Here is an 8,214-nt window from a genome sequence, read left to right on the forward strand (position 1 = left end):
GTGTTCACAATGCATTATGAACTGGAACTTCAAAGTGTTGATAGTTTTAAGATAAAACCTTAGAAAATCAGGGGCCTACCATTTTCCTAAGTTTTCTGGAGATCACTGTCCTAGAATATGCTGACATGTCTTTTTAAATTACAAAAATATCTTTCTATAATTTCTCTAAGTTCCTACAAATGATGAAGAGGCCAAATATTTAGGGGTTTTTTTGTTTTGTTTCTTTTAGTTTTATTTTATTATGTATGTATGTATGTATGTATGTATGTATGTATGTATGTACTTAGTGTGTGTGTGTGTGTGTGTGTGTGTGTGTGTGTGTGTGTGTGTAGGAATGTGAGTGCAGGTGTCTGCAGAGGCTAAAAGCAGGTGTTGGATACTTTAGAACTGGAGTTGCAGGTAGTTATGAACCCATGGACATGGGTTCTACAAACTAAATTTGTGTCCTCTGCCAGAGCAGTATGTGCTCTTAGCAACTGAGCCATCTTCCCAGCCCCTATTTAGAGATTTCTTTGAGTTTTTATTCAATAAATATTGAATGATGTGGTTTAGCAAATTTACTAGTAACTCGTAATCCTGCCAACCTTGATCAGACTCCGTATATTGGAAGGTTCTAAACTATGTTCAGGCTGCATTGCAAGCATCTAAGTCACCTAGCTCTATAATCAAAACACTTAATGGAAACTTGAAAGAACTCAGAAATAAGGTAATGAAAACACAACAGAGCAAAACTTCTTGGATGCAATTAAAGCATTAATCTGAGAAGAAAAATATAGCATTGAATAGCCATAATAAAAACTTATGGCATGCTATCATAAGATGCTATATAAAAAGTATCAAGAGAACAAAGCCAAAGGAAGAAGGGTGGGGATAATAAATTAAATAATAAAGCTAATTAATTAGGAGTAAAAGAAGAAAACCAGAATGTCTTTCTTCAGGAGAAACAAAAGTAATAAAAATGAGTAAATTTCCAGTAAAACTGGTTAAAGAAAAAAGTGAGAACACAAATTATATGAACAAATGAAAAGTGGACATAAGGATGAGTAACAGTGATACAATAATACCATTCAATTGAAGACTAATATGTCTGAGAACTAAAAAATGGGAATATATCTAGGAAATCATAATATACAGGAATTAACTGCCATAATACTACTTAAATTTTAAATTTCAATCAATGTTGAAATTCTTCCTGCAAAGACTAGCTCAAAGCTTAGTTCTAATGAGATTTCAAGAAAAGGGATAATTTCCATTTTATACAGTTTTAGATTATGGACAATATAAAGGTTGCCTTCCAACCTATAGTTTAAAGACCATGTTGTGGCTTTGTTTCCCCAGAGCCAATCCCCCTGTCTCATGCCAAGCTCTGCAGCAGAACAATTGTGGCAGCCTTTACTATTTCCTGCTCCCAACCCCCATTGATCCAAAACATTTTCTTCTAACACCCCCCCACACACACACCTGTTGCTTTGTCCCAGGCCCTAACTCCAGCAGACACCCCCTGCCCACCCAAGGACTGCTCTGACTTATTTTTCCTCTCTGATTCCATCCCCACGGGATCACAAGACCTTCACCTCTAACCTTCCTTCCTTCAACTCATCCCAGTATCCCACCCTCCAATAACAAGTATTCCCTGTAAACATATCAGCTGAGCAGATGAGGAAAATAAACACCACACAACTACCAAACTCCAAAAATCCAGACAGGAAACAGAAAATGAAGCATCCAACCAACAAAAAACAAATTTAGGAATCAGCACCTATACCTATAATTATCTTAAACCCAGATGCCTATCTGCTGGGATAAAAAACACAAAAATTAACACTATGGCAACATGTCTCCACTAGAGGCCAGCTGTCATACTGCCACAGGCCCTGAATATTCCAACATAGCTAAAGCACAAGAAAAAGACCTTAAAACCAACTATATGACAAATATAGAGGTCAGTAAAGAGGAAGTGTATATCTACCATAATGAAATCCAGGGCATAAAAAATAAACAAGCAACCAAATTAGGAGGAAAAGAATACCCCTTAAGAAAATCCAAGAAAACTCATACAGTTGAAAAAAAGCAAAAAGAAAAACAAATAAAACTGTTCAAGGCCTGAAAAGGAGGAATAGAAACAATGAGGATAACACAAACTGTGGGAATTCTGGAAATGAAATATTTAGGAATTCTAACAGGAACTACATAATACAATAGATGGAAGAGAGAATCTCAGGTATAGAAGATACAATAAAAGAAATCGATATATTGGATAGAGAAATGGTTAACTCTTTAAAAAAAGCACTACCAAGAAATCTTGAACATTATGAAAAGAATAAGAATAACAGAAATAGAGGAAAAAGAATTCTAGGTTAAAGGCTCAAACAATGTCTTCAACAAAATAATAGAAAAAATTCTAATTTAAATTTAAAGGAGATTCCTATCAAGGTACAAGAAGCATGCAGACACCAAATAGATAGACCAAAAAATTAAGTTCCCTTGCCACAAAAAAATCAAAAGACTAAACACACAGAACAAAGAAACAAAGCTACAAGGGGAAAGACCAAGTAACATGCAAAGGCAGAACTATTAGAGTTATACTCAAATTCTCAATGGAGATTCTAAAAGCCAGAGAGGCCTGGACAGATGTGTTGTAGGCACTAAGAGAACACAGATGACAGCCCAAATTACTATACTCAGCAAAACTCTCAAGCACTATATATGGCGAAAATACAGTATTTCAAGATAAAGTCAAATTTTAAACAAATTCTATCTACAAATCCATCCCTACACACACACATAGCACTACCACCACCACCATCACTATTATCATCACTATCACCAACAACAAAAACAACAAAATAACAGAAATCAACAATCATTGGTCATCAATAACTCTCAATATCAATGATCTCGATTCCTCAATGAAAAGACATAAACCAATAGAATGAGTGGGGAAAACAAGACACAATCTTTGGCTGCAAACAAGAAATATACCTCAATATTAAGGACAGACAGTACCTGAGAATAAGGGTTAGCAAAAGATATTCCATCCAAATGAACCCAATAAGCAAGGCAATATAACCATTTTTATATGGACATTTTATATAGTAATCAGAAGACACAGAAAAGGACACTATATACTCATCAAAGGAAAATCCACCAAGATAGCATTTCAGTTCTTAGTATTAATACCCTAAGCACAAGCTCGCCCAAGTTTGTAACAGAATGTCTATTAGAACTTAAATCACATACTGATCCTCACATGATAGTGGGAGACTTCAATTCCCCACTCTCACCAATGGACAGGTTATTCTGGAGTTAACAATGTTATAAACTAAATGAACCTAACATATTTATAGAACATTTCACCCAAACACAAAGGAATATATCGTCATCTCTACAGCTCATGGAACTTTCTCCAAAATTGACCACATACTCAGTTACAAGGCAAGTCTCAATAGATACATGCAGACTGAAATAACCTCTTGCTTCCTATCAGAACACCAAGAATTAAATCTTGATATCAACAACAACAGAACCCTTACAAAGTCATGGAAACTGAACAACTCTACTGAATGAAAAATGGGTCAAGGTAGAAATAAGAAATATATTTTAAAATGTCTATAATTTAATAAAAATGAACACACAGAATATCTGACCTTATGGGACACAATGAAAGTAGTGCTAAGAGGAAAGTTCACAGAACTAAGCGCTTAACTCAAAAAAAAATTGCAGAGATCTCATAGCAATTTTACAGCCTACCTGAAAGCTCTAGAACAAAAAGAATTAAGTATATCCAAGAGCCATAAGTGACAGGAAATAATCAATCGGGGGCTGAAATCAATGAAATAGAAACAAAGAGAATAATATAAAGAATCAATGAAACAAAGAGTTGGTACTTTGTGAAAATCAACAAGATAGACAATACATTTTCCAAACTAACTAAAAGGCAGAGAGAGAATATCCAAATTAACATAATCAGAAACAGAAAGGAGAACAAAACAATAGACAACAAGGAAATCCAAAGAATCCTAAGGGCATAGTTTAAAAACCTGCATGCCACCAAATTGGAAAATCTAAAAGAAATAGATAATTTTCTTTATCTGTACAACTTATCAAGTTAAATCAAGGTGAGACAAATGATTTAAATAGATCTATAACCCTAGTGGAATAGAAGCACTCATTAAAAGCCCCCCACAAAGAAACCCCAGGGCCAGGTGATTTTAGCATAGAATTCTATCAGACTTTCAAAGAAGAGCTAATAGCAATATTCCTCCAAATTATTCCACAAAATAGAAACAGAAGGAACATTGCCCAATTCATTTTATGTGGCCACAATTATCCTCATACCCAGACCACATAAAGACTCAACAAAGAAAGTGAATTTCAGACCAATTTCTCTCCTGAATGCAGATGCAAAAAAAAAAATACTTGCAAACTGAATCTAAGAACACTTGAAAAAGATGATCCACCATGATCAAGTAGGCTTCATCCCAGAGATATAGGGATGGTTTAGTATACAAAAATCAGTAAGGGTAAACTAAAATAAAAAACAAACTGAAAGGAAAAAAGATGCATGATCATCTCATTAGAAGCAGAAAAGGCTTGTGATGAAATCAACACCAACTGATGACAAAAGTCTTGGAGAGATTAGGGATATAAGAGGCATACCTAACTAACAAAATAAAGGTAATATACAGTAAGCTGATAACCAACATCAAATTAAATAGAAAAATCAAAGCAATTACACTAAAATCAGAAACAAGACAAGATTGTCCACTCTCTCTATATCTGTTCAATTTAGTACTGAAGATTTAGCTACAGCAACAAGACAACTGAAGAATATCAAGTCTACAAATTAGAAAGGAAGAAGGCAAAGTATCGCTACAGATGATATGGTAATGTACCCTAAAAATCCACCAGTTTATTCTTATTGATGATAAACACCTTTAGTGAAGTGGTTGGATAGGAAGTTAACTCAAAAAAAACTCAATAGGCCTCCTATATACAAATAATAAACAGGTTGAGAAAGAAATCTGGGAAACAACACCTTTTGCAATAGCCTCAAATATTATAAAATACCTTGGAGTAACTCTAACCAAGCAAGTGAAAGTCTTGTTTGATAAAAATCTTTAAATCTTTGAAGAAGGAAATTTAAGTGCAAGTGTGGAACAACCTTGAATATATTGGTACAGGAGACCCAAATCCAGAAAGATAAGTATGTCATATATTCACTTATAAGGGGCATACTAGCCGTGAAGTAAATAGGAACCAAGCTACCAGAGACATTAGGTAAAGAGAAGGAATCTAGATAGATGCACAGTTCTCACTTGGAGAAGAAAATAAATTAGATTTTATGGGTAACAGGGAGTGGGTAGGGTTAGGATTGGGGGTTCAAGCTGGGGGAGATAGGGTGGAGAGGGAAAGTGAAAAGAGAGATGGCTAGAACTGGCGTGTTTAGGGGTGTTGTAGGAACTTATTGCAATGGAAACTTCCTGGAATGTTTGAAGGTGATCCTAATGGGGGATAAGGAGTCTCTTGTCACCAGGCAAAGCTTACAGTGCTGAGACTGCCTTATATTCGATTGTTGGCTAAGTGGGTCCCATAGAAATTCCCAAAATACCCAGGCTGTTACTAAGACAAAGAGTTGCTCTCCACAAGCTGATAGTGGGGCCCACTTGCTGAGGATAACTCATTGTACATGGAGAAGTCAATCTGGTCCCTACATGGACCCTTCACCACTACGTTCTAGTCTCTTTGGTGTGGGAAGGTATTCCACATGCTACCAAAGGAGAAACATGGACACTAACCCAGACACAAAACTTTTGACCTACAATCTGTTCTGCATGCAAATTATGCTAGAGCAATGCTGGTATAAAACTTGTGGAGGAAAAAAAAAAAAAAACTTGTGGAGGAAGCCAACCAACATCTGATATCACTTAAGACTCACTCCATGAAAAGCAGCCCATACCTGGCACTGCTTAAGTAACTAAGAGTCAGAGACTAAATAGCCCAGAGACAAAAACCAAGGGTAAAACCAAACACAAGTGATCTAAAAAAAAAAAAACAAGTATCAAAAAAAAAAAAGACTCCTAATGATATTCTGCCATACTCACATCTTTATTCAGTCTTCACCAGAAACACTTTCTCTGTTAGTATATGGGAACAGACACAGAGATCCACAACCAGATATCAGGCTGTAAGAGACCATAAATGAGAGGTCTCCATCAAATCCCTCTCCTCAGCGCTCAGAGAATCCCATGTAAGAGGAGGCAGAAAGTGTAAGAGCCAGATTGGATAAAAGACACTACAAAAATAAGACCTGATTCAAATAAGCAAGTGCATGTGAGCTTACAGAGATTAAAGTACTAAGCACAGGGCCTACATGGGTCTGTCTATACCAGGTTCTTTGCATATATATTATGGCTATTAAGTATTTTTATGGGACTCCTGACTGTGAGAACAGGTGGGTCTCTGACTTGTGCCTACTCTTAGGACTCTTCCTCCTGTTGGGGTGTCATGTCCAACTTTAATACGACAGATTTTGTTTCATCTTATATTTTATTTTATTTTGTAATGTTTTGTTCTAATTTGTTTTAGGTTACTGTAACAAAATACTGACCAAATGCAACTTGAGAAGTGAAGTGTTTTCTTGCTTCAACTTCTAGATCACAGTCATTGAAGGAACTTGAGGCAGGAACTGAAGCAGAGGTCATAGAGGAGAGCTGCTTACTTACTGACTTGCTTCTCCTGAATTTACAGCCTGCTCTCTTATACAACTCAAGGCCATCTTCCTGGGGATGGCATTGTCCATAGTAGGCTGAGCCCTCCCATATCAATCATTAATAAAAAAAATGATTTTCAGACTTGCCCTGAATGCAGTCTGACAGAGGTATTTTCTTAATGGATGTTCCACTGTCCCAGTTTACTCTACTCTAGCTTACTTCAAATTGACCAACCCTAACCAGCACAGTTTCTTTAAACTCAAGAATGAGAACAAGATAGTCATCATTACAATCTTAATTCAATATTGTACATGAAATTCTATCCAATATGATAAAATCATTAAAGGTATAAGGATTTAAAACAAGAAACAGAATTGAATTGCTTGTGGATCACTTGTAAATAGTGTAATAATTTTGTAAAAGACTCAAACTACATGGTTTTTACATTATTATAAACAAGAGACTTCAGCAAAGTGGTTGCATATAACATTAATGAACAAGATTCATTTGCATTTCTATCTACCAGCAGTAAACCATTAAAATGTACTTAAAGAGAAGAGCCAATTTGCAGTAAACAGTATTAGAAATTTCAAGAATCTGGAAACAAATCTAATAATATGTATATAAAATATCAGGAAAATTATAAAACATGATTAAGATGTATTTTAAAGAACTACAAAAATGGAGTATTTAATATCTTAAAACTGTTAGTTTTATCCAAATCAAACTACAGAGAGTGCTATATTCCATGTGATTGATGATACAATTTATGTGAAAGATAAAAGAACCAAATAATAATCAGAACACAATTGACAGTAAACATCAACTGTGGGATATTTTCCAAGGTATTAAGAGTTATTATGAATCTATATTATCAGAACTGTGGAATAATGGAACTGGGGTAAATTAAATGACCTAACCAGAATCAGTATCATCCATAAGAAAAGACAGAAACGGCACATCAACAGACTCAGTAATGCAGGTAGGAAGCATCTAATAGACAATGCTACTATATGTCCAGACACATACTATAGACAAAATCCACATTCAAACTTTATAGAAAACAGAGGTTAAAATATTTAATAAATGACATAGAGCAGTAGAATTTAATGATATACTAAAAGATTATTGTTTTTAACTATGCCAAGACTCTTTTTTAAAAATTCTTTTTAAAATATAAACAAAAAGTGGGAGATTATGGAAAACTTTATCCAGAGTACTGAAAAATAGGCAAGAATTGGTAGGAGAAACACATAAAGAAATTCTATACAACTATGAGAACCATGGATAATCTAGTACAAACTTAATGAAAAGAGCCAGGTGTAGTGGCAGTTACACAAACCCATAATCCCAGCATTAGAGAGGCTGAAGGAGGAGAACCATCATATGCTTGGGCCAGCTGCTCTATGGGTTCTATGTCAGACTTGCCTATAGCCTGAAGCTCTGTCTCAAAAAAGGAAGGAAGGAAGGAAGGAAGGAAGGAAGGAAGGAAGGAAGGAAG

The sequence above is a fragment of the Grammomys surdaster genome, unplaced genomic scaffold (assembly GCF_004785775.1).
Source record: "Grammomys surdaster isolate TR1022 unplaced genomic scaffold, NIH_TR_1.0 200, whole genome shotgun sequence".
In the NCBI taxonomy this organism is placed as follows: domain Eukaryota; kingdom Metazoa; phylum Chordata; class Mammalia; order Rodentia; family Muridae; genus Grammomys; species Grammomys surdaster.